General features: G+C 41.9%; 2 long non-coding RNA genes across 2 annotated transcripts in view; one reads left to right on the forward strand and one right to left on the reverse strand.

Moving 5' to 3' along the window:
- Nucleotides 1–1,843: 1,843 nt before the first annotated feature.
- On the reverse strand, nucleotides 1,844–7,937 carry LOC102082201 (uncharacterized). Its single transcript, XR_001224750.3, has 3 exons — nucleotides 7,863–7,937; nucleotides 7,573–7,640; nucleotides 1,844–6,971 (listed from the first exon to the last, which is right to left on the reverse strand). It is a non-coding gene; the product is annotated as an uncharacterized LOC102082201 (long non-coding RNA).
- An 89-nt stretch (nucleotides 7,938–8,026) lies between these two features.
- The window catches only part of LOC102082256 (uncharacterized), a 29,585-nt gene continuing 10,132 nt past the window's right edge, over nucleotides 8,027–27,479 (forward strand). The window contains exons 1-2 of the long non-coding RNA XR_266420.3: nucleotides 8,027–8,259; nucleotides 20,224–20,324. This is a non-coding gene — a long non-coding RNA (uncharacterized LOC102082256). The remainder of the gene's footprint in view (nucleotides 8,260–20,223; nucleotides 20,325–27,479) is intronic.

Below are 27,479 nucleotides of genomic sequence, written 5' to 3' on the forward strand. Positions count from 1 at the left end.
ACAAAATGGATAACAAGGTGGAAAGTCTGAGTGACTTGTCCAAACCCTAGTCTCATGTCTTATGCACTTTCATGTTGCATCATATTTAATTATAGATCATACCGGGGCAGCCCTTAACAGAGTCTGCTTGCCTCACAGGTACAAACAGTTGAATAATTCATTAGCTGGCGTGTAGGATAGGATGTGGTGTGAGTGCAGCAAGAGAGTAAGCTTACTGTTATTCAACTCTCAGCTTCATCTTGCTGCGGGACAAAATGGAGTTTCAGTAAGGTTAAATGGCAGATTTATTGAGCTTGTCATCTGCACCTTACAGGTATCCAAGAGAAAAATACCAATGTTACAGTTTACAAGAGCCGGCCAGCAGCTGTCAGGTATTTTATTTTTAGCGCTGTTGGCAAGCCACTTATCTGAAAATCGATTGTAACCGCGAAAAAAAAAGTAGAATATTAAACCATGTCCAAGTTTATATTCTTTACACACTAACACAGGTTGGCTGTACAATTGACTGCGATTATTCTCAAACAAATCCACAGCTGTTGTCATTCTTTCATGTTGTGTTCTCAGTATCCTTTTAGGCATTTTTACTGCAGTTGAAGCTATTAACAAAGAAATGTGTCATAGCTTCAAGCAGAGAGAAATTGCCATTTTTGTAATTCTGTTTAGTGTAGCAAATAATACACTCTGTAATGATCGGAAGCAATCAAAGTTATCCAAGTGATCCTGTTTTGAGTTTATAATGACCCCAAATATGGGCTCACTACTAATGCTTCCCGGAAACTACATGAGACAATGAATGGCTATATATATTTAAAAGCTAAGATATATAATGAGATAATCTAGCCAATTTGCATGATAGCTATAAAAAATGGTGAGCATATTAAAATTCCGGCATTTCTGAATTAGTTTTACAGCCTATAGAGAAAAAAGTTCTTTCATTTTTACAAACATAGTCAACTTGATTGGACTGAAGACTCTTAGTGCTGATCTTGAATTGGAATTTGCAGACTGAACTTTATTACTGCTTAACAGGATAATTAAAATTACATTGTGATTTTGTTACGTATATTTTGCTAGGCCCCCTTAGATTTTTTGGCCACACATCCATGAACTCTACGATGGCATGGGGTGGAATCTCCCAGACCACTACATCCCAAAGGTGCTCGATTGCAATGAGATCTGGCGTCTGTATGCCATTTGAGTACAGTGAAGTCATTGTCATGTTCTAGAAAGGGGCTTAAGACAATTTGACCTTTGTGATATGGTGAGTTATCCTGCTGGAAGCTATCAGAAGATGAGCACACTGTCGGCATTAAAGGATGGATATAGTAAGCGAAAACACTCAGTCTGCCTTCAAAACATCCCCACCATTATCCTGAACTGTTACATAGCTCGTTCTTGTTGTTCATGTCAAATTCTGACCCTACCATCTAAATCCCACAGCAACAAAACACGACTCATCAGACCAGACAACAGTTTTCTCATCTTCCATTTTCCAGTTTTGATAAGCCTGTACATGTTGTGGCCTCAGTTTCCTGTTCTTGGCTCACAGGAGCTGATCCCAGTGTGGTCTTCTGCCGAGCATCAGTTCAAAGAAGCTCTTCTGCATACCTTATTTGGTTTTACAAGTGGTCATCTGACTTCCTGTTTACCTTGGATTACTGTAAGAAAAAAGGCTAATGAGTGTATGATTTTTTTTTCTCAAAGTTTTACTCCTTTCTGACAACTCCTATATAAAATAGTATAATGCACAGTTTATATAAGGATATAACTAAGCATGGATTAAGTTTCAAATTAGTTTGCTGTTATTTAGTGTCTTAACTCAGACTGAACTTGTTGCATTGCTTTTATTTTATTTTAGTTTAAACAGACGATATGGTATAATAATGAAATATACATAATATACACTTTCTCAGCTGACGGTAAAGTAAAATGTAGAAAAGAGTGCAGAAATGGTATGGACTTAATTTTACAGTACATGCATACTTTGGGAAAATAGGCTACAGTCACATCAGAATAGAAAGGATGCTTGTACCAACATTTTTAATGCTTCCAGCTGCTGCTGCTGACTGTGTAGAAAAGAGGCTTTGGATGCACAGCGGGAGAAAGGAGTGGTGCGAATGTGTTATGCTCCTTAGTGGTTCCCTCTAAAACTTTACAATGAAAACTTTGGATATTTGTGCCACCATCTTTGAAAAAAAAGTGCTCACTTCTGCCAAACACACAGGATAAACCAAAAACTATGACTTTTTCTACAAATTCAGGTCAGGCAATAGTAGTTGGAATGTTTTAGACCGCTACTGTTTTAGTGAACCATGTTCTGCATGGTTGGGATTTAGTTGGTTGTGCTGTTTAAGTAAAAATCAAGTGCGTGAAAAAATAGAGATGAGTTATGAGGTAGATAGCAAAAGGAGGAGTAAAAGGACAAAATGAGAAAGGAGAGCGAGGGAGGAGTGGATGCAATGAACAGGAAGCATCCGGAATGAATTCCCAGAGATGTCCACGCATGGCTGGGCTGAAGTGGCCTGGATCTGGGAGGTGGAGACTGGGTGGGGGGTTGAGAGTCCAGCTGGACAGAAAGAGAGAGACAGAAAGAAGACAGCGAGAAAGAGAGAGGGGCCCTGGGCGCTGACAGGTGTAGCCCTGCACTCCAGCTGAGGCCTCACAGCTGACCTGGATCTCTGGATAGTTCTCTCTGTCTATGTCTCTCTCTTGCTCTCTCTCTCCTCCTCCCCCTGTCAAAACACATGCTAGTCCTCAGAGGGTTACACACATGACAGGGCACTTTATGTTTCACCATGTTCGCTGTTCTTCATTTACTATGGCGAGTCTTCCAACCAGGCTGCAAAACAGAACTTTATTAAATATTAGAAACATCTGCGTTCATCTTACATCTTATAGTTGATAACTACTTCAGACTCTGATTCTTAACAGTACAGATTACTCTCTCACAGATCAGACACGTCAACAATCATGAACAGTAATAAGTGGTTAGATAAATATGTCACACTCATCGGGGCAGCTGGAAGGAAAGCAGCAATGGCGAACAACAGAAATCTATGGGATGACACGAAATGCCTTTGGTTGGAGACGCTGTAATTAAATGACTTGCACTTGCCGTCCAGCTGAACATCAAAGAATTGCTAAAAGCAATCAGCGTGCCGGCAGTTCAGTGTTCATCAGCCATATTTCACTAATGATGAAATGATTAAAAAAAAAAGAACAGCAATGTTTAATAAATATCAAGGAGACATCTCTCTGCATGTTATTTTCTATTTGGCTTTGTAAAGAGGCCCTATGTACTCAAATAGTTTTATAAAATAATATCAAAAATGTCCATTAAAAAAAACGCCCTCAAGCAGCAGTTTTGATTTGCACTAGCTAATCATTCCTTCTGAAAATCATTGAGGTAATTATTATATTAAAATGATAGGCACAGTGCATTTAACACATCGTTTAGGTGGTTTAAACAAATATACATACTGCACGAGACTATTCCATGGGCCTCATCTTAATGCATAATATTACATTAATAAATTCAAGCAGGTTTAACTTTTGATACATTTTACACTATCCTATCATCCCCTTTATTTTGTTTTAACAATTAGTGTTTCTATCATGATCCAGACCTTTTTGTCACGCGCTGTTATTTGAAACATCAACACGATTAAAAGCAGCCCCGAATTAATTGAATTTGCCCGACTGCCTCGTTACGTGAGGCGACTCTTAACGCGATGAGTAAATGAGCATTCCGATATGACAAGTTAAAATGATAAGGTCAGTGCAGCTGAACAAAGAGGAACCATTTCTGTCATTTTACAAAAGACTAGATTACACTCATGTTAAATAAACAACGAATTAGAACAAGGGCAGACTGATTTGCAGTTAGCAGCAAAGCAATTAATCTTACATTGTAAATGTGGGCACAGAATGGAAAAAAAAATACAATGAGCACTATTGTAAGAGCGGCATTGCTTCATGTCATTGTCATTACAGCACTCGCTCTAATGAAATGTACTGTACTTATTACGAGCTTTGTCTTTCTCTGCCTACCAGCGGATTCTTATTTAGTTTGTCTTAAAATTTCATATCCCAAAATGAAGTAGAGCAATCTGCAAAGTGGATAATTTCATTTGTTTCTTGTGCAGGTTTTTGTGAGAATATCAACACTTAAGTGAGGAAGAGTGGCTTGCAAGCATATTGTCACTCATTTTCAGACATTTAAGAAACATGTGTTTGCTTTGGAACATGAGTCAGCTTGACATTAAAATTCTTATTTCCATGCATTTTTGCGGAACGGCAATTGATTTTTTTTGTACAGATTGTTGAAAACAAATGCATTCCTCTGGAGGATGCATATCTTTACACACTTCTGTGAACAACTGGCATTAAGCTGCAAAACTTTTAATATTTCATGGATGGGCATTTTTGTCTTAGTGGTGATATTTGACTATTTTTAAAAAAATATGTAAGTGTGTGCATCCATGCATGCACCTAACCTTCCCACAAACACACACACACATGCAACCCCTCAACCCTGCCTCATCAGCAACCATTCATGTAACCACAAACACACACACACACACACACACACACACACACACAAACGTGCATGTACACTCATGTGGATATTATCAGCGGTGCTCAGCTGAGGCTCCAGGCCTGTCCGGTTCCCATGGCGTAGCAGTGACCAGGGGAGGAAGAGCTTATCTCTGCCCCAGGCCCCTCCCTCGGCCCCACGCCTTGGCTCTGGGAGCTGGGAGGCAGATGCCATGCAGGACCCCAGTGTGGCACGCTTCTGTGGCCAAAGCGTATAGCGTTTAATGCTTAAGGGATGGGCTTTTGAACCAGACAGTCTATCTCATCTGTGTGTTTGTGTGGAAATGTGCGAGCTTGTGCAGGCCACACAGCAGATGGAGGTAAAGGCTTTGAGTATGACCATCTCCCACTGGCCCACCTGGACCCGTTTAGAGCATTTGGTACGCACACACACGCACACACTTTCATGCAGACTGAAATCAGCTACTTTCTTTATAATAAATGGGACCAAATGAAACCAAGGTGCTGTGTTATCTCTGAAATATTACTTCCTCTAAATTTATAAGGACGTGATTATTGAGATGTCAAATTATGTGACGAGTGCAGTAAAGACGATGACTGCAGAGATAAATCGGGCGATGCTCTACGAGGGGAACGACGGCACATTTTCGCACTGTTTCTGGAGCCGATTTCACACAACACCCATTCTCTCACGAGCAGCTGAATGAATCAATCACCTCCTCACATTTGTGGCGTGCTCTCATTGTCACGCTGCACCATCACCGCCAATTATGCTAAACTATTTCCTCACTAAACCGGAGAGCATTTACAGGTCTACAAAGAGGAGAACAGGTGTGTTGGAATGCGCAGCTGAAAAACTCCAAATGAGTTTTAAAGAGATGAGGTTAACAGCTTTGAAAAGCTCCTTTCGTCTCACTGAATTATGCTAAGTGTTCACAAAACATTGGTCTAAATATAGGGCCAGAACATGCCGCAGATTAGCTCGCACAGTGATGGGTCTATAAGACGGCGGCACGGAGCTGTCTTCCCTCTTTGACTGGCACAGCTTTGAACCCCACAGCGAAAATTCATTCCACAGTGGGTATATATCTGCAAATGTGTGTCTCTGTATTAGCCTGACAGTGTATCTTGAACCAAGGCTTTTATTTTTTCCCCCTGTATTCAGAAGGAATCTTACATTGGGCTGAAACTGTATTCACGTATGGCACAGAGTGGACTAAGGTAGAATAAAAATGATGCCTCTGTACGTTATTTTAGTGTGCGAGCACCCTCCTTTTGGCCGTTTGAAGGTATTAAAGGAAAAATTCATTTTGGCTCTGCGGGCTAACTATATCGCACGAGCTCAAAAGTGCCGAAAACATTCAACGGTTTGACACGCTCAAGTCCTGTTTCAGCAAAGACACCCGTGCTTTAATATTGGGAGTCTTGCCTTTGATGTGTGATCACACATGCGCATGCCTACCACTCACACACTCACGCAGGCACAATACATTTGCTGAGATAAAGTGACTGCAGTGTATGACCCATTTTGCAGAGGCAGGGCTTTGCTTTTATAACGATGGAGAGTGTGTGTGTGTGTGTGAACACTTGAGTGTATGAATGCATAACCACTATCTTACAGCAGGATGACGCTGCACAACAGGCTTTTAAATCTTGAAAAGGAAGTGCTAGGCTGGTTTCTTGTGAAAATGCTCCTGTCACACGTCCGGTCATAATGCCGTTAGCCATACTTACTACTCTTCCCACCGGGGGTTTCGGGCAAGCCAGTAGCTTCTGAAAGTACTCGCAAATGGCAAGAAAAGAGGAAGTATTATTTTCAGGCAAAAAAAATCTAAAATCTTGAGCATGGGGTGCGTTGTGCAATACACTTCATGTTCCCTAAGTGTGGCAACAAGCCTTGAAATCCCTAAGCATGCTCCTCAAGCAGTTAATAATCATTGTTTCATGGTGCTGGAGGAGCAAGGCGGAGATAATGCTCTGTATAGAGATAGCGCACTGCCTTATTTCTGCCGCCTCCTGTTAACACAAGAGACAAATGGAATGGGCGCATCGCCTTGGAGCCATCCAAATGAGGGTGTCTGCTGTGGAGTGAAGTGAAGTGAAGGTGGAAGAGGAAGAAAAAGGGGGGGAGGTGGCGGGCGAAGGGGGGCACAAGTGCCACAAAAATCAGGGAGCGGCTGCTCGACCCTCGCGGCGCATCACGGTAGCAGTCAAGTGAATGTGAAAACAAGAGAAAGCTTTGCGGAATATCGATTTAATGCTGCAGCCTGAGCAGGGGGAAGATGCGTGCTCCAGATTACACGCGCTCTATTTCCCACCCATACAGAATCTCCAGTTCTTTCTGTCTCCACAGAACCAGAGAGGGAGGCTGAGAGGATGCTCTTTTATGTCCCGTTGCCCTCTGTGAAGTCCAGCTGTGTAGAAAATCAATGTAGAAATGAAGAACGGGGCAGAACAACGTAAAACATATCACACCGCCTTTGTGTCCATACACGTAGGAGAAAGTAATAGAGGACCTTTGTGCTCTTATAACATTTTTTGCATCAATTAGCTCCAGGTGTCTTAAATAATAGTTTACTTTTTAGGAAAGTGAGAGTGAAGATGCTGAATTCATTTTGGGGTTTCTGCGGTGTTGAACATAAATGTGGGGGCCCGCTGAACTCTGTTTGATCCTATTCTTTTTTCACTTTTTATTATTTGCGTCAGAAAATTTGTGGCATTTCAGCCAGAACAGTATTGACTTTGTTAAGTAATGATGAATGAAATTCCTTGTGAATGTGCAGCACTTAGTTATGCAGGAAATTATCCACAAATTTATGCAACTAATTCAGATTACAGGGATACAAATTTTATTCTGTATTGCGCTGCTGTTCTTGCATCTGGTGGGGGTTATATAGATATCACATCAAAATCTGATAAAATCATGAGAAATACGTGATGTGATATCTGGAAACATCCAGATCCAGTGAAAACAGCTCCCTGTTGGGTACTTTGGCAGTCATGTTGCTTTCTTACCTGTCGTCACTATGAAGACAACTTCGTGTCACATTTTCGCCCTCGGTTAATCTGCTAGTTGACGACCACTCAAAAAAAAAAAAAAAAGAAAGAAAGAACGAAAGCTGACGTGTAGGCTCGCCACACATTTTCATACATTCCACTTTTATATAACGACGAAACAGAATGTGTGCGTTTCCCCTCCCTTCTATAACAAAAATCTTAAGAACAATTTGTTACTTATGCGCCCCCCACCCTCTCTGTCTTCCAACCCCTCCCGCTGAAAATTATGAACACTGAGCCGCACTCACATTCTTGCGCACGGCCAAGCGAGGAGGCGCCTCCGCTCTCGTCCTGGGCCAATGGCGCACGCACTCCCCTTATCATACTTATCCCCGGCTGGCCAATGGGCGCCTCGAACACAGGCTCACATGACGCCTTTCTGTGCGCTCCCTGTCCTCTCAGCGCTCAATCCCGGCGAGTGCAGGCATCACTGAAGACCTGACACCGGCGGAATCGGACGTTCGCCGTCCTCGGCGGGACTCACCAGGTGTTGTGTTATGCAAACTTCACTGCCATCCGATGACGCTGTCACATCCCTTCGACGAGAATGACCCCTGGCTTTGTCGGAGGAGCACACTTGGCCGTCTCCAAAACGCAGAGTCGCAGGGGCGAGACAATAACGCCCAGAAGTTATAGAAATGAATTGTAAGTATCGACAAAATTTTACTTCCCGTCTTCTATTCGCTTTAAAAAATACGATGATAACAATCCTGAAACTATTTTATCTTCTGTTTGTAGCCGACTTTGCTTTTTCTTAATTAAATTTTTATTGTTTTTAGGATTTGCGATTGCATGTGCCACTTTTGCGCCGTTTGCTTTCTGTCCCTTTATTTTGGTTTGTTTCCAAGCAGAATTAAATACGTATTTTTAAACCACTTCCATAGTCTTATTTGACTTTACTTGATGCTCGGATGGTGTTTGACTTCGCTTATATTCCGCCTCTTTTGACGTTCTTTGCGCAGTCTGTGAATTTGCTCATTGTGAATGTGGGGCTGTCTCAGCGCAGGGCCATAGCATGAAATATAGATAAAAAGCACAGGGTAAACCCGCTGACCCCGGGCAGGCAGGCAGACAGACTGTGCAACCGGTCCGCACGGCTCAATGAGGACAATCGGGGGTGAGAGAGGGGAGGGAGAGCAGCAGAAGAAATAAATGGAGTACTTGAAGCGCACTGAAACAGCGCTGCACTTCACTTCAGCCCGCCGGGCAGGATAAGGGTGGATCTTCAGTAACGTGTTTTGTCCTTTCAAATGCTGGATGTGATTAAACAAAGAAAAATGATTTTAAAAAAGTACTTTTTTTTTATTTATTTATTTTTTTTAAAAAGGTAAATAATTATTGAACAGGCTTTTTCTACTTAAATTCCATCAAATTGAATTTCACATTCTGAGGTCATGTCACTCATTGAACCCTTTTATTGATTGGAAATTAGGGGTGCTGGGGTCAGGTTGGGGGGGTGCAAAATGTATGTATACGCAGGAGTTAAAGCAAAAAACAAAAAACCCCCAAAACATGCCTTCAGATTGTTTTTTGTGCTTTACGCCAATCAGGAGAAGGGAGGGAGAGAGTAGGGGACCGGGGCCATTTGATGTTTTCAAAAGGTTTCAGATGGCTTTAATTAGGACCTATAAAAATCTGTCTGCCCCGTTCTCTAAGGTAGCGCTGTGGAGTAAGAGAAGGGAGGGGAACTGGCAGAGGAAGAGAAAAAAAAGAAAGAAAGAAAGAAAAGCAAACCGACACAGAAAGTCGCTTCAGCAAAGGATCGTCTAATCAAATTTTTATAACCCTCCTCCTTTCTTCTCCTTGCTTCCCTCCCTTGCCTCCCGCCCTCCCTTCCTTGATGCTGGTGGTATGTAAGCAGCCCTCTTTGTCTGGCTGCTGTGTTATTCCCCCCCCCCCCCAATACCCTACCTTCCACCCTCCACCAACCTCAAACTAACTATTGCCTACAGTTGGTCCGACCCCAGACACCTGAAGGCTAGACATAATGATCAAGAGAAGTTCCAGTCTGTCTGGCGCACAGCCAGTGGTGTTTAGGTTCTCTTCTTTTTCTCCTCCTCCTCCTTTTTTTCTTCTTCTTCTGCTGGCGCTTCTTTTGCTTGCTTCTCATCCACAATCAGCTCACGCTATGTTTGAGAGTTTGCGTTGGTGTCTGTGTGTGTGTGTGGCTGGAGTTATGTTGGTTCTTTGCTACTGTCATTGTGTAGCATATATGGATATTGGATCGACTGTGGGTGACTAACGGAGCTGCAGTCTCCACGCTGAGGAGACATCAAAGACTTTTTCTGTGTTCTATTATGTGTGTGTGTGTGTGACTTTAGCTATGCACCTATGTATATAAGGAGCAAGACTTTGGCTATGTTGTTTGGTGAACATCCGGAAGTTTAAGTTCAAATAAGTTATATCACCTGGCTTTTTAAAATTCATTACATCGATTGTGCTCGATCGCTGTTTTTCTGTACCACCCAGAGGAATTCTGATGCAAAGCAACATTTATTATTAATGAACAGAAACTGGGTCCTTTGATGTTAAAAAAACAAACGTAACATATAATTTCTGCACGATGATTCTATTTTTACCATCTCGAGGGCTTCAGACGAGGCTGCGAAACGTTGTTCATGGTTTCAGCTCTGTCGACTCGGTCGTCTAGTCACCGAGGTTTAGGACGAGGTAGCATCTGAAGTCTAGCAACACGAAATGCACAACTCCAATTAGAAGTGGGAGTTGGTGGAAGATATTTCAATATCTCTATATCGTTCACACATTCATTTATGGAAGTGTCTTGCTTTTGCACATGTCTTTGTTTTGTTGATGTGCGGTGGTTAGGGATTATATGGCGCGGCTTATAACTGGGTAACGAGCTAGCTCGCTTTATGGAACATGGCTGGTTGAAGTCATTGTTGGGCATCGTTGGAGATTGTGGTTGAATGCGGCACTTTTGAGTTGTTTTTCCCATTTTTGATGAAGTTGTTTGTGAGAACATTATCCTTTTTAACAGCTGGAATGGCTCTAACAGCAATGTAATCTCCCCAAATGTGACGTTTTGAGGAGCAAGTGTCTGTAAAATTTACACACAGCTTTCAGCTGAAATCCTGCTACATGTCTGTGTGTGTGTGTTTTCCGAAAGCTGACTGTGTATTGTGGAATCAAGAAGATTGAGGTTGCCTCTTCTTTCGCCACCAGCCTTTTTGAAGAGGGAAGTAATAAAAAGCTCAATGGGTGCAACAGGTTGTTCTTCCCGCCCTCGTTTTGAAGCTGTCTACCTGGAGATGAATAGGAGGCCCTTTGTAATGAAGGGGGAGAAGAGAACATTTTATTGAAGGCTTTGGATGCAGGAGGATGCGCTATAGCTTGTTGATGGTAGATGTGTCAGGTTTCACAGTTGTACTGCCCACCAAACAATGATTTATTGACATATGAATAATTATTATTTAAGATTCTTCACGGGGGTACAATTTCCTCGACATATCAACATGATGATCACGACTGATGGAAATCTATTAAGCTCCAAGTAGGTGAAAGCAGTATTATGTAAACATTATCAAATGATTTAGTTAAATCCTGCTTGAGCACCTTACCTGACAATGACGCCGGAGAACGACAAAGCCGCAGAGTTTTCAGTAACCACCTTTATGTGTGAAGGAGTGAAGTCACGGTCAAAAATGGCGGAGTCATTCAATTACCGGCGTCCCCTTTCCTGGGAAAAGTCCCGAGCCGCGAAGAGGTTAATTGTTTTCGAATCTCCATCTGAGGGGAGAAAATGGGTGAACGGGAGGGATAATTGAGCTGCTGATAGTTGAGTGGGTTATGGATTACTGTGCTTTTCTACAGCAGAAAAAGGGAGGCGACCAGGAGGGGAAGGGGGGGAGAAAGAAAAGGGAAGGAAGCGGCGTGAAAGGCCCGTGTTATGCGATGCAGCCGCAGGGGTTGTCTGGCCCTTCTTGGGAAGAGGAGAACTTCAATCCTGTCTAACCCGTGAGGTGACCCTTGGCCCCTCGCATACTCCCGCCTGCACCAGGTGCAAGCCCTCACTGCTGGCAGCTCATGCACACACTGCAAGCTAATTTTTCACACACTCTGCAAGCACTGGGGGAGAAGCCATATGAAAATGTGGATCCCTTTTCACCTTTCCACCCCCCACCCCACCCCCCAAGCTCCTTTTTCTTCATGCCATTCTATTGTCAGGGGTTAAAGTTACAAACCAGCTTGTCAGGATGGGAGGGGGAGAGCTAGAGCCCTTCTTTCTTTCTCCTCTTGTAAAATGTGTTATAACTAAGAAAACGGGAGTCGAGATGATTCGACGTGACGTAATAATCACAAGAGTGTTAATCAGAGGGATGTCATGTATAATTACTGCAGTGTTTGATAACACCGCAGTGAACCACCTCGGGCCATTAGCAAAAGTTTCCCGTTATTATTAATGGGCGTTAATAAAATACAAGAAAACCAGCATGGAGCGAGCCCTTTGCATGGCCCACTGGTTACAGCACTGTAAGGTTAACGAACCAATTTACATACTTCCAGCTACCATCTGGGTGAAATGACAAGGCAGACGCTCCCTACTCTGTGCTGTTGCGTTATGACGTTCAATATGGAGAAATGTGTCAAGTCTGAGTCTATTTCTCAATTGTAGAGCTGGGCGATATAAGATTTTTTCATATCACGATATGTTTTTTTCATTTCAGGCGATAACGATATATATCACGATATAAGCCAAATAACTATATTTGAAATAATCAGCAGCTTGTTTTGATTTAAATATTTATTTCCCATAATAAGTTCAACAGGGTAGATGTACTTAAGGAACATGAGACTTTTTCAGATAAATAAAGGCAAATATTGCAAACTACACAAAAGGCAGCCGCTAAAGCGTTTAAGTTTCAAAATAGAACAAACAAAACAGACCACTAAATTGTCAATTCCACTTAGAAACAAAATATTAATTCTAAAAATAAATCTTAGTTTGTTTTACAGAAGAACAGACAAAATTGACTAACTTTTGTCAATATCAAATAAACTGAGAACTAAAAGGAAATTCTCAATCTCTCCTTGTTGTATAGCTTAGCTTTTCAAACAGTTTTAACAGTTACTTTAGTCTGACAAAAGCCGAATGACGAATTAGCGCTTTCAGTCAGAGATTGAGCATGCACCAGTTTATTGTATTTCCAGACTTGCTTTCGGCACAATTTACAGTGCGCGCTACTCTGTTTTTGTCAGACTTGAAATAGCTGAAATACCTTCACACTACGGAACTTCTGTGGCCCTTCCGTTCGACAATATCTCCGGCATTGGAACCATCATCTGTTTTCTCTTCAGTAACCTTCGGTCACGCTCTCGGTTGATTTTTCTCTAGTCAGCACACTCATTTCCTCCATTACCTGGGCAGCCCGGCTGGCTGCTTCCCAAACAAATACACACGTGCGGCTTGGCACTTGTGCTGTACGTAACAAGTCACGTGACGTGACGCTGCGGCTGTGATTGGTTCGGCTCTGCGCTACTTAATTTGGATTGGCTGTTCTTCTTCTTTTTTTTTTAAGAGAGCAAGAGAGATGAGGCCTATCGCAATAGTTTAAATTTTCTATCGAGAAAAAGTTATTTCGCAATATATATCATTATCATTCTATCGCCCAGCTCTAATTAATTGTGAAGTGAAAATCAGTGCTGTAGAATTTGAGCGGGCTGCTTTTTTTGTACGTGTTTAATTTTATTTGAACCCATTTACACATAGCTGAGCAAATGTTGTCGATTATACCCCCGATCTCTTCCCTTTTGGAGGGGAAAAAACAAAACGGTGTGAGTGGTGTCTTCTTGGCTTCAGGCAATGAGAATCTTGACAGGGGCGAGCTGCAAAAATCACTAAAGATGATGCTGGAGACTGGGAGGAAAAGAGGATTAGTATCTGTCCACCGTTCTACCATTTTCATCTGGGCGATCACATTACAAATAGAGCCTTCTCCAAGCACAGGAACAAAATGAGGTCTGTTGGTGATCAATAACGCAGTGTGAAAGCAGAGGGATCTTCTTAAAAAAAAAAAAGAAATCAAAGGCTCTGGCTGGCATGGCCATCATCTCGACCAGTCTGCTGGAATCAGATAAGGGAATGGGGCCTTGCAGGATGGGATGTTTGGCCCCAGGGCAGCTTGAGATGACGAATATCCCTGCCACCGGCACCCATTGCAGACTGATTCCATCTGCAAATGGGCAAAATCAAAATGTTTTAGGATCTTTCTGGCGTCTCTCAGATATTGTAAATGTGAAAGAACAGCCGTAGGTAAAGATGTTTAAATAGGGACCCAGTATTTAATCCCAGTGCTGGATGTTCGGGAGAAACTACGCAGTTATTGCTGTAACTCCGCTATTGTCCTCCATTGGATGATGGCTTTTTACCTCATGCTTCACTTACATGATTTAAAGAATATATAATCACGGCGGTTTTGCAATGACAGTGTGTCAGAGCTGGTGCGAGTGTTCGTGTCAGATTAGCTCTTTGTGGCACGAGGAGAGAGGATAGGCAGGGTGTGGGGTGGCGGAGAGGGGCACAATACCTCCACAATCCCAGCTGAAAGAAATCATTTGCACAATTTTATGAAAGCGGTATTTGTCCGGTTGGATGGTTCTATCAAAGCCCAACAGCCACGGTGGAACGTGATTTAAAAAAAAAAATGACGTGGTGAGCTACAAAGCCGGCAACATGTCGGGTTACAGTCATTTCTCAGCTGAACGCTCTCCAGGTAAATGCAGATAATGCGCTCTCGAGTTTCTCTTTCTCTTTCTTAAAGAAGTCTCATTTCTACAGATGGCTCTGAGCTGACACCATAGCTGCCAGAGCTTCTGTTCTCAGAGCTAAGCTTGCACAAAATTTATGTAGTGAAGATGAAAAGACATCATGGCTACACACTCTACGCCTGTAAATTAATCCCTGGAAAAACTAACTTGGAAAAGCAATGAGTTTCTTGTTCTTACGGTATTATCAAAGGCCTTTTTTTCCCCCTGTACTCACGCCACAGATGCTTTGTATCTAAAACACTTCACAGTCTCACTTTTAAGACTTTTCAAATTGAATAAGATGGTAGTAAACTTTCACGAGAAAGGTAAGTGTGCAGCAGATGTAACTAGATGAAGAGTGTCATTTCTTTGGAATTTGTTGTTCACTTGCAGTGCGGATAAAAAATGACTGGCTTCTGCCCCTGTTTGTCTTCAGTTTCAGAACCCCCCTCCCCATCCCCAACCCACCTCCCTGCAGCATTTCCTGGTGACTCACTTCTCTTCAAGCCATTTATGCTTAAAAACTTTGTGAGGATGAACCACGCAATTCTTGCGTTTTATTGTCCACAAGGGACCATTGGGCATAATGAAGTTCTGTTTCCCAGCTTGAGTTTAGGAGGCTCATGATTACAAATGCTCCTCTCATTGTTTCCCATCATCTCCTCCCTAATTGAAGACAATATAACGAGACAATGGGGTCTCGCTCATCACTCTGCGTCAATGGCATGCTCTATGGAACGTGCCAGTCTGTTAAAAGCGCGGTAGTGGAGGTGGGCGGCGCATATGTGGATGGATACTTGAATGCGCATGAGCTTGTTTAATTTGGACCAAGAAGAAGATGGACAATTAAACTACAGCTCCCAGCGGGGCTGTTCATTTTGGTCAGCTTCCCCACGTCATGGCTGCCTGCCCTTGTAAACGCTCCTGGATGTGTCTGGGTCATGCCTTGGGAGGGGGGAGTTGGGTTTGTGGGCGGGAAGGTCTGTCTCTGGAGGGTTGTCTCAGATGATTAGGACAGCCAAGTGAAGAGAGTCCCTGAGAGCCTGGCCCCCTTCACCTCCCTAATATACTCTGAATAAGTTTGTCTATACTGTGCGTTTGTTGTGGGGATGGAGGCGGGTGGGGGTCGTGTCTGGCCATGGTTTAGTAGTGTTTGTCATCTGCCCCCTTGAGGCCTCTATCGGCTTCTTTGTCTGAGTGTCAGACGTACAATGTCAAACGCACAATGTGCCTGTGCAATCAGGGCGTATTGGGTTAGGAAGTGACACTGGAATTCATCTTCTTTTTTTCAGTGTTGACAAAAGGCAAGTTACTATTTCTCCCATTAGTTGTTTTTTTTCTTAATATAAAATTTTATGCTTACTTCATGGGCAAAAATCCACAATTCAACCAAATACTGATTTAAAACCACTTCATAACAGCTGCCGCGTCAGATTTTTTTTTTCCTCCATTCTTTACTTACATAACGCATTTTTAATGTATTTCTGTAAATGACTTGCAAGACATAGATATAAAGGGACTACGAGGATATTCTCAGAATATTATCAGTTAGAAGCATATTGTTATGAGTAAACAGTTGGCTTTGTTATGAGTCACTGAAGATAAAAAGGGAAAAAAATTGCTATGTTAAAGTAGTGCACGGTTCCGAAAAATCCCTCAAAAAAACAAGATGAAACCAAAATTCTTCGCTAATCTGTGAATGCTGAATTCAACCAACTCTTTACGGGTTTTTTTTTCTCTCCTACTAATTTAAACGATAAGGTGTTATGCTTTTTTTGGGGGGGGGGCTTTTTCCCACCACTCTTAATCTTGATTTTATGTGTGGTTTCTTGAAAAGCCAACTGAGAGATGAAGGAGAGCTGATGCAAGCCTAGTTGACGCTGTTGTTTCGGTAACTTTTAGAATTTGCGGTATTCGAAAAAGATAAATTGAAAAGTGCAGATTCATAAAAAAAGCAATCTGTGTTATGCCTAAAAGCATTAGCAGAATTTCCTTTGAATCGAGGCTTAACTCTTGCTTCATAGCTGTTCATACAAACAGTCCTATTGTTTGGTGGCTACACAAATAATCTGGAGACCAGTTTAGTGGTCTCAAAGGTGTCTCTATGGTTTCACACAGTGCATCTCTGTATGAAATTTGGAAGAAAGATTCATTCATCTCAGCACAATGGCTAACATAGAGGGCACTGAGTCCCAGCCAAATATCACAAGTTACATTGAAAACAAACAAAATGGCCTTGCTGTATACTGAGGAGACAAAACGTCCCAATGACTGATAACAGCTCTGCAGGATTTGGGCGCTGTGGGAGAAATGGCCTCTGTGGCTTTGCATTCAAGTCATTTGGCCATTTGGAGCACCAGGAAATGACACGCATTCCTCATTCCCAGTACCAAAATAAACTCAAATCTAGCTTCCTGCTATTTGTGCACAATTACTTTTTCAAATTTCATTGATAATGACTTTGTTAGAAAATGTGAAATTGATGCAAAACACAGGTCTTGTGATTAAGAGTTATTATTTCCAGACAGCTTTCCACCATAACATAATGTTCTGTAATATATATAGTTGTATGGTTCAGTAGTAAACTGAAATAAATGGTTGTACTAATCTACTGTATCTTAATAGAGTGACAGAAGATGCTCAACATTGAACGAAAGCATTCATGCTGACTGTGGGAAACGTTTTGGTTTTCTAACGTAAAGCCTGCTACTCGGTCTGACTCAACACGGGACCCTGCAATGACTAATCACATGACAACTTAACGTTGCTTCGAATGTGCACGTTGTAAGAGTGTACCTTCCTGCTCTGCAGATGAGTAAATGCATCAGGAGTTTTGATGACACCCAGCAAGCTGTTCTTGATCACTTTAGCCAATGCAAGCTTTACACCAGTGGGAGTTTAGGCATCTCTTCCGTTTGTGTGCATTTGTACTTTTTTTTTTTTCAATTGACAGAAAAAAAAAAGCTTTAAAATCATCCTAACCTGATTTTGGAAGCTTGAACATTTTACACTTTATTTGACTGCGCTTTAAGGTGTATTAAACCCATTTTGCATAAAGATTTTTTATATCTATAACAGGGTGTAAATAAACACAACAGTGGCTATTAAGGTGTGTGTTTCTGAGCAGCTATGTGTTTGGGTGTAACTGATATCTATGACTCAAACTGACCAATAGGGAGATTTTCTTTGGCGCTCCTTCTGTATCCCCCTGAAGATGAGGGAGAAGAGTTGTGATACCAAAAAGCTGCTATTTATTCTGTGTAATCTGACATACACGTTAGACCTCCAAAATTAGATATCCTACCAGGCTCTTGAAGTGATGAGAAAATAATGCAATTTATTAGAATAATGCTTACACAAAAACAAATGTAATAACTCCTTTGTTTATTTCCTTCCCTCTAACTTTTTTTCCCGTTGGAGGTAGAAGAAGGCAAATCCAGTGCTGATGATCTCTGTGTGGGCAGGAAGCCTTGAAGGTTTGCATCATGTCTGCCACGTTCTACCCGAGGGCTTTCTTACACGCTGAAATTCCCACACACACAAACACACAACGCTTGTGCACGCAAGCTACCGTTTTCCCTCACAGCGCAGCAGGAGTCTGTCTTCATCTGTCCTATTGATTAATGAAGCAGGCGCAGCGGGTGTCGGAGAGAGGCAGGAGCCTAGATCAAGGCTGTGAGCTGCATCACTGGCATAGTCACGCCACACAAATGCACGCGCACAGGCGCTCGTTCGTACACATTAGCGCGCACTTTCGCTGTCTCTGTCATGTTCTCTCTGTGTCTGTCACAGCAGACACCGTAGACACAGGCGGCCGTGACACACACGCATACTGAGAGACATGACACACTTGTCATTATAGCTCACAGATATGCCACACACAAATTCGCTCACACACACTCGCTCAATGAATTAACGTGGCTTGGCTGTGCCGCTCGCCTAAGCTGGAAAGGCGTTTTCTATAAACATAATGTTTGTAGATTAGTTGGGGTTAATGATCCACAGCATGTGTGTGTGTGCGCGCACATGTGGGTTTTTAGCTAAGTGTAAAAGGTACTGCTCTACTGTGCTGTCTCCCTCACTTCCAAATGAGACATCCCCCAGGCACCATTACAAGAGCAGTATTTATGCTATTAGGAAACTGGGTTTGCAGCTCCAGCAGTGGTACCAGAATGAAACGGCTAAAATTATGTCTCAACTAACCTCACTGGGCAGGGTCACTGTTTTCTTTGCATAAATGAGAAATTGCGCATTGTGTACTTAAAGGCTATTTTTAAAAATGCCCTGTTGGAATATCATGCGCATTATTTCTTAGCCGCATAAATGCAAAATCCAAGGAACAGAGCCATTTTTTTCTTACCCGCAAGCATTTGTTCATTCAGAGTAGAAATAAAGATCACAACATAGTCTTCTCTTTTCTATTTTTACTTTTGTATTTTAAAATTAGCCTCACTGTTGAAACCAGAAATAGACCTTTTCTAAAGGCTTTCTGTAAATTGGGATTGGTGGATTCACTGAGGGTGTGGTCCCTTCCAGCCAACCATCCTTTTTCCTCACAAATGGTCTCTTCTGCAGTGCTGAATGGACAGATGAATAAGAGCGAATGACTGTCAAGCCCCTACAAATTTTTTTTATTTACGTCTGCCCCCTCCTCCCCAAACCTGCGCTTATCCGCCTTCGCTCCCTCCCCTTTCTCTTCCCCGGCGTTCCTGTTGAGGCATGCCTCCATCCCCGCCAACCAGCATCATTCAGGTCAGGGTGAGGGGGCAAGAAGAGACGAGGGGAGGAGGACAAACAAAGGAGCACTGTTACTGCCATGCTAGAGAGCCGACACCAGACTGAAGGGGTGTGGTTGGAGGGGTACAGACGGAGAGAGAGAGTGTGACTGAGGAGGTTTATCATTAAGAAAAGAGATTAAAATGAATGGGAGGGGAGCAGGGGTGTCTGCTCTGTTCACAGTAATAAAGAGGACAAGCAGTGCCAGTCATTTTTTTTTTCTACACACACAGTTGGCACAGTCTTAGCTGTGTGTGTGTGTGAGTGTGTGAGAGAGAGTGTGATAGGAGAGGGATGGGGGTGCATTGTTTTCTGGCTATTGTACAATATTTGCTTAACCCTCATGTTTTATCTGTGCAGCTGCATGCTACAAATGAGATGCAGAAAAGAGTGTGTGCATGTGCACAATAGTGGCTGTCACAGCTGTTAGCAATTTCATCACATGCAGGCAAACTGATTTTTTTTTTACAATGCTTGTATAAGTAGTACAGCTTAAAAAAATCTAAATGTAACAATTACAGGTCAAACAAGTCGAGCCAAGAAGAAGAAAGATGAAATGGACAAAGTTAGACAAACTGTTAGTGGCTAAAACGATCATCATCATCATCATCATTGCATGGCTCTTCTCTTCCACTGGTTGCCAGTCAGTGTTTCCTGACCCCAACTTGAACCTCATTTCCATTTGCACTGATCTTTCTGCTGAGTTCTTGTTCAGTATATCTCTTTTCTTCTGGGTTTTTTTTTCTTTTGTTCGGTTACTCAACCCTTTGGAATTCCACATCACAAAACATATCTCGACTTCAAACGCTTGCAGTTTTTAGGTCGTGAACTGAACCGATTTCTAATCACTTATCTTGTTCTTTAAATTCGCTGTATGCCGTGAGTAAGAAAATGGTTAGAGATAACTCAATTACACGTGAAAGCTGGTACTCCATAAGACCCGCTCTGCTTTGTGGAGAGTTTTATTTATTTATGAGTTTTGGTTTTTTTTTTGATTAGGCTCCATTCCAGTGAAACAGTTTCTTAACTGTTCGTTTGCACTTTGTTTTTCTTCTTTTGCTCCATCAGGTCGTGAAAAGAGCTGGAACGAGAAGAGGAGTGCTCACAGCGTTAGCCATCGCTGCAGAGTGAAGGAGCGGGTAGAGGAGCAAAAAAGACAAGTGAAAGAGGTAAGGGAGCTCAGTTTACTCTGGAGGGGGGTTATAGATTGTCTTGTCTTTGTATCTGTTACCTTTTCATTCAGTTGTCTGAGTCAGCTGTGCACCTGGGGTGAGTTTCATGTTTGCATGGGTGCATGTTTTTGCGAACAGTTTGAATGTGTCTGTTGTATGTACGTATGTGCGTACGTGTGTCCCTGGTGTCAGGCCCCAGCCACCATGTGAAGAACGCATGGTCTGAGTCATCAACTGCCTCCCGATCTTCATTGCGGTCTTTATCTGTTTTTCCTCTAATGATTGTTGCTCTCTGCTGATGAGAAACCCACCAGCACATTTGTGTACACTGATATTTATTTTACGAATGAGTCTCTCAGAAAAGTAGAAACTTCATGAAATTGTTGTTTGTACCTATTAATAGTAAAAAAAAAGTATATTCTTAAAATTCTACAACTATTTAAAAATCAATGTCAATTTGTATGAAGGAACCATTTCGATCCGCACTGAAGAAAGGTTTCGTGGAATTACAAAGCCTCTTGCGCTGCATTTCCATTTCACGCCGTGCAGATTTGACTCTTTCTCTTCAGCGGCCATTAGACTAAAAAGTCCTCTTTTCAGGGATGCCACCTTCGCCGTCTTAACTGCGTTTCAGCTGTTCCCGAAGTGAGCAGCCTCTCAGAGAGTAATCTTCTCACCCTCTCTGTGTGAGGCTGAAGGCAGCACTAAATCATTTTCCACCATGCAGTCATGGACAGAATGGCTGCCACCATGCACAGATAGGGGGATGGTTAGAGAGGAGAGGCGCCGAGAGGAAAAAGAAAATGTTGTTTTTCTCAGTTCTTGTCATCCTCTCTTCTGATGAGACTCTCTCTTCTGTTCTACCTCAGCCTTCCACCCAGACTTTACAATAGCAATGTGTGAATTTTTTTCCAGTATTTATGTATCTATTCATTTATTTTGGATCTAGTCCATTTTTTTTCTTCTTATTTTTAGAAAGGGAAGATCCATATTACTTGAGATGCATATGAGGGTTATTACCCGCCACTATTGGTACTATTACATTTACTGTTCTTGATTTCATTTATCTTTTCGGTAATTGGTTGAGTTGGAGGAAACTGAACCTGGAAATCATCTGGAAACAGGGATTAATGTGTGTGCCCTTCCAATAAAAAACTGTTTCTCCACAAATCGTATTCCCTTGTCCAGCAAAGGGATCGCCATTTTAACATTACCTATCAAAAAGGTTCCTTACAAAAGGCAGAAAATTCTCCTAACTCCTTTTGGTTCTTTCCCTGTTGAATTGTGTCACATGTGTAGCTCTTCCATTTAAACTCGCACTGCTGCTCTGACCTCATCTATTTTCTACAACCACCACCATTTTAAAGGACAGGATATGATGATGAGGATAATTTTGAAAGCTATTAGTTCAAATAGTTAAGGGGGGTAGAGCGATGGTTTAAATAAATGGGAAGCTTTCCTCCAAGCGGTCGTCGGAATTCCAACAGTAATCAGTTGTAATTATTGCGCTTCCTTACTTTTCACATGTCTGTCCAAATCACTCCAGCTGGACCAGAACAAAGTGCTTTAAAATGGAAGTGGTTTTGAAGCTGTTTCAAGAAGGAACATTATTCTTTTGATGGATGTGCTACGCATTAACCATCTGGGATTTTGAGGGAAACACCATTGTTTTAGGTTACTGGTCAAATGAAGCAAGAAAGAAAGAGAGGAAAAAGGTGAAGGATGTTTTAAGCAAATATCCAGACATGCCACTACCCCCCCTCTTTTTTTTCTTTCCTACCAAGTGTGTCTGCCCTCTGCTTACGTGGAAGTGGACCTTTCAGGAGCAGCCGAGTCTGTCTAAGCTAGCTTTAAACGCCGCAGGACAAGCACCAGCATGGTTCTCTGTCAGTGTCCATTTGTGTATAGGGAGGTGGGGCTGCCACAGTGTGTCACACGGTTTCATATTTCAAATATATGAACGAGAGAATGACGGCCAAATGAGTCACTCCGTCATGTCATATTGATTCAATGCAGGACTCGGGGACAGAGCGAGTAATTGTCAGTTTCGCGCCCACGCAAAATAATCAACACATGATGGACAATAGTTTGCAGCGGTGCGGGGAGGTGAGGGGCTTGGACACACTGTGTCGGGGGCGACCATGAAAGCCTAACAGACAAGTGTCGAAAATGGGACCATTTTTGTCCACACAAAGAACTCCTCGAAACAACTTGCTCTTTTTTTTTAAAACCATAGACACCCCGTCACCAATAAAACACAATACGAGAAGAAGACTGAGGATTCAAATGAGAGCCTTTATTGAGTTTTAATGGAGAATGCTGTTTCAAAATGGATGGATGGATGTAAAATGGTAAATGGCCTGTATTTGTATAGCGCTTTACTAGTCCCTAAGGACCCCAAAGCGCTTCAGTCATCCACCCATTCACACACTCACACACTGTGAGTAAGATTGATTGGGGTTGATGATCAGGCAGAAATGGATAAAAATTAAAACAAAAGAGGGTGAGAAGACGGAACAAGAAACAAGACAGGAAGACGTTGCTGAAGAAATTTCAAAGCAAGCATGGAGAGTCCAGAAGTAGACAAGAAGTAAAGAACTGGGAGGTGGGGGGGGGGGTGTCCGGGGGCAATGCGGCAGTGCCTCTAATGTCTTTATAAGGTCATAAAATACTCCACTTCCTGGCCTCTCTAATTGTGAGGAATGGGATGGAGGTGGAGGGGAAGTCTCAACTCTACCTGCCTACTAAATGAGTCCCCTAAATCCACACTACTTGGCCTTGGGAGCTTTCTATTGGATCGCTATGCCAGCAACATGGACGCAGAGGGGGACGATTTCTGAGAAAGTCCATGTTCTTATAGTCTTTATTGCTCTTCTCTTTAAGATTGAGATTGAGAAAGAAAATGTAGAGAAATGCAAAGGAAGAAAGAGTGGGTAAAGTACTGCAGCCTGTTTTAATGATCTTTTTAGAGCTTTCTCATCCAAAAATAAGTGAATGGAGATGGGTTGAAAGGAGGGTTTGAAGAAATATCCAAACAACTGAGAGTAAGAATATAATGTACTTATATACAGTCTTTCAGAGAGAGACAGAGAGAAAGAAAAAACCTTTTGAAGTAAGACTGAGAAAGAACATAGAGGTGGAGAGGCAGAAGATTTTATTAACTCTGCAGGGATAGATTGTAATGGCTATACTCCCCAAAGTAGCTGTAATGCTGAACTCTTAAAAATGTGAGAAGTCACTCTTACCATCGCTGGAAACGAAAACATTTTCATTTCATAAACTGTTTGTCTAAGGGACCCTGCCCCAACCTCTAACCCACAAATGAGCACAGTAATGAACAGAACCTTCACTGCAGGAGAAAAGTTAGTTATTTTACAGTCTAGTGAAAGGTACAAACTAAACTGTGTCCCCAGATAAGCTCGGTTGTTCTTGAAATTGGGAGCCATTAATATCACTGTTTGTTTTGAAGTGAGATGGCATGCATTTGAAAATGGCACCAGCTTTGGAGCATGAATAAGGAAAAGATATATATTTTATATATAGCTTTTATTTTGGTAAAAGATATACAGCTTTTACCAAAATAAAAGCAGAAGAACAATTGTACATTTAGATATGTAATATTTAGGGAAGCCAGATGTCCACATATGTGATGTAGAAAATTAGGGTTGAAAGACAAAAGCTATATTCACAGATTGAAATAAAAACAGAATCTCACACAGTCACAAGCGATGTATGGTTTTTTTTTTTGTGTAATTTGTATATCACTAACAGTCTGCTATCATGTGTCACTGCTGTGTTACCCACCGCCATTGAAAAGAATTTAAACTCTGCTATATAACAATCCTCCACCATCACCACACATTTGAATCTTGTGGCTTTCCCCTTTCCGTTAATGCAGCCTATATACTTGATATTTGAAATGAATGGTAGTTTCAGGCATTGTGAATTTGTTTTTCAAAATGTAAAATTCCAGTCTTAATCTCTGTCTTTTGTGAGTGACTTATGAGTTTCTAAGCCGTGCGCCTAACTTTTTGCTTATTATCACGTGGGTATGGATCGGGGAGGGAGGTTGTATTGTGACTAAACTTGCTACACTACAGGAGCTGTATAACGGTTGCCTTTTTTGTTACTGGGGTTTTATCAGTGGGTGAGAGAATAAAATGGAGTCAAAGGCAACCCCCTAAGCTTTTCATAATGCGTCCCGAGAGGAGACAAAGGCCCGCATTCACTGCTGGGTGTCGATAAGACCTATCATTAGGCTGCCATTGGAGGTATTACTGACACACACAAACACACTTGCACACATATACGGAGTGCAGCAGGGCGCTTACTCCTGCACCCTTTCTCTCTGCTTTTTTTCCCTTTTTTTTCTTAAAAACACACACATAAATATTCCTATGCGTGCCAGAAGTTAAAGAGGCAGCCGGGCTCGCGGTGAACCAAATAAAGGGAGACGAGTGGACCCCTGCTGCTTTCCCATCACAGCCGAATTCACTCTGCCTAACATAGAGGGGACGTCCACACTCAGCTATACCTTGCGCAGCTGTAATTTTGTACGTCTAGTAGCAAATGCTAAAAAATAATTTTTTAAAAATGTGTATATCTTGTAATAAATTGTTTATCTATATAAGCTTTATATGCTCTAAAAATGCCAATATAATGAAAGGCTATGTTGCATTTCAAATCATCAGTTAGAGAGGCTGGATTACATTTATAAAAATTGGAGAAAACCAAATTAAATAATAATAATGCGTTATTTTTATTTATAAAGCCTGTTTAAAAAATGACTTACAAAGGGCCAAACCACCTTTAGTCCTCTGATGCTATATTTAATTTTCAAAAAGCACGATAAAAATAACTTGCAGCTTTTTTTCAGTGATTATTAATGCTCTTCTGCTCTATGTGCAACCCCCCCCCCAAAAAAAAACCCCACTTGTGTTTGCGCTAAAGTGGCAACACGTTGGTTGTGTTTCGGGGTATATTTTTGTGACAAACTCCTACCAAATGCTTAAAAGCAGTTGAACGACCAGTGGAAACTGCCTGATGATAAAACTCGTTGTTTACGGTAGTGATGCCGTTGCTCCAGAATGAATCTGCTATTGACTTACTAATGATAAAATGCTACATGTAAGTACATTTACTTAACTAGACAGGTGTAAAATTAGGTGCTGAGGAGGAGTTGGGCTTCCCATTACTGTTTTCCTGTATGTGTGTGTTTGTGTGTCTGAGTCTGAGAAGGAAGATGGCACTGCTGTCTAGTTCCTAAGTAGATGATGGACTGTAGCTCGTATTCCCATTCCCTCTCATTAGCTCAGGCCCCTGAGAATATATGAGGTTACTTACCTTCCCTTGCTCTGAGTTCCCGGCCAAACGCCAAGCGTCGGATCAGGGTCATTAGCCTCGCTATTTGGAACAAATGGCCTTCGATAGTATCTCAGCTATAATACAACAGGAGCAGATTAACCCCTTGATCCTTGAAGGATAGCATGTTGAAAACATTAGGACGAAAGCAGCGATCAAGGTGATGATCGTGTCTTTTTTTACTATTATTATTTGTCTGTTTCTCTATTAAATGGCCTCTTTCATTCATGTGTCCTTTGGTTGTTTTGAGGGGATTTTTTTTTCTTCTCTCTCTCTCTCTTTTTTTTTTTTTGGTTGTTGTTGTTTTTTGCAGCAGATTTTGACAGTTGGAATCTCATTGCACTTCAGCTAAACATCACAGCTGTTTGCCTGAAAACAAAAACCACAGAGAGAGAAGTGGGCAGACGATCAAAGCCCAAGGAGGATTTGTCTGGCAGATAGAGGCTGGGGCTCTGCCTGCGTGGACTCTCTCAGCACAAGGCTGCCCCCTCATATCGCCAGCTTGAAAATTAGAGCTCGCGAAAGGGAGCAATGCAGTCACAACCTCCTTCCTATCGCGGTTGCCTTCTTAATACATCGCGCGTGCGTGCGTGCTTTTTCTTGTCTCTTTTCCTTTATAGCCAGGTGCCTGACACTACAGTTTTTAGTGCAGTATCACACCACTCGTAGTACTGTAAATAATTCACCTGACTGATTTTGAAACCCTTTGGATTTGTTATGAACAGAGCCCTCTACGGGAAATTTGGGATTATTTCCAAATCCGTAGGTACAAAAGGAGATAATCCATGACTCGTTTGTGTTTTGAGCCGCCAAGGAAAAAAAAAGAATACAGCACGCTATATGTTTATTTCTGTCTAAGGTCACCAAAACCCTCTTTCCATAAGGGTCCTTATGAGGTTTGTGGCCTATCGGTAGGGGGGGGGGTTCTTCAGATGTCTGTTTTGAGCAGAAAGACACACCCAGAGGATGGATATAATTAAGACTGGTGCCTTTTTGTGAGTAAGGAGGGTGTTTGGATAACTGCTCTGGGTGGTCTAGCACTACATGTCTCTACCAGTTTTATTACAAACAGACACAATGCGGTAAGAACACACATGCATTCTAAGAAAGCGGACAAAGATTAGCATGAACTGTGCAACGTAAACATACACGTGAAAACAGCCATGTTGCTTGTTTCCTGCTTCCCCGGGACGTTGTTTGAGCATAGCACAGCAAATTTTAAAAAAGATGAATTGATCAAAGCAGCGGGCAGACGTATGTGACATTCAGAGACGTGCACTTAAAATAACGCTGTTGCTTTACAAAGATATGTTAATCATCTGCATTTCATCACATAGCTAACTTTAGCTTCGCCCCAACCATCACTTTGGTAGTGAATAGAAGCCAGATGAGCCAGAAGGGGATCATTTATGTACATAAGGTACACACAAAAACCATAAATGCTACTCTGGAGTAGTTTGAAATATTTTATTTTCTTAGTGCAATTATGGAGCTTAATGAACCAAAGACAAAACCTAATTAAACTGTGGGATTTTTCAGTAAAGAGCCCTGGTAATTGTTTGCATTTATATAGTGCTTCTCTGGTCTTAGTGATTGCTCAAAGCACCACTTTGTACCAATAGCACATCGGGTATGATGACACTTTGATAAACAGATACACAGATACACCCGAATTGTTGGTATTTCAACTCGAGGGAGCCCAATGAAGGCTAAACTTTAATTTAAAATAAAGACTTGTGACTGTAATGTACAGCTCGCTGCTTTGTCAACTATCCGATAAATCACTGTGGA

The sequence above is a fragment of the Oreochromis niloticus genome, linkage group LG15 (assembly GCF_001858045.2).
Source record: "Oreochromis niloticus isolate F11D_XX linkage group LG15, O_niloticus_UMD_NMBU, whole genome shotgun sequence".
NCBI lineage: Eukaryota > Metazoa > Chordata > Actinopteri > Cichliformes > Cichlidae > Oreochromis > Oreochromis niloticus.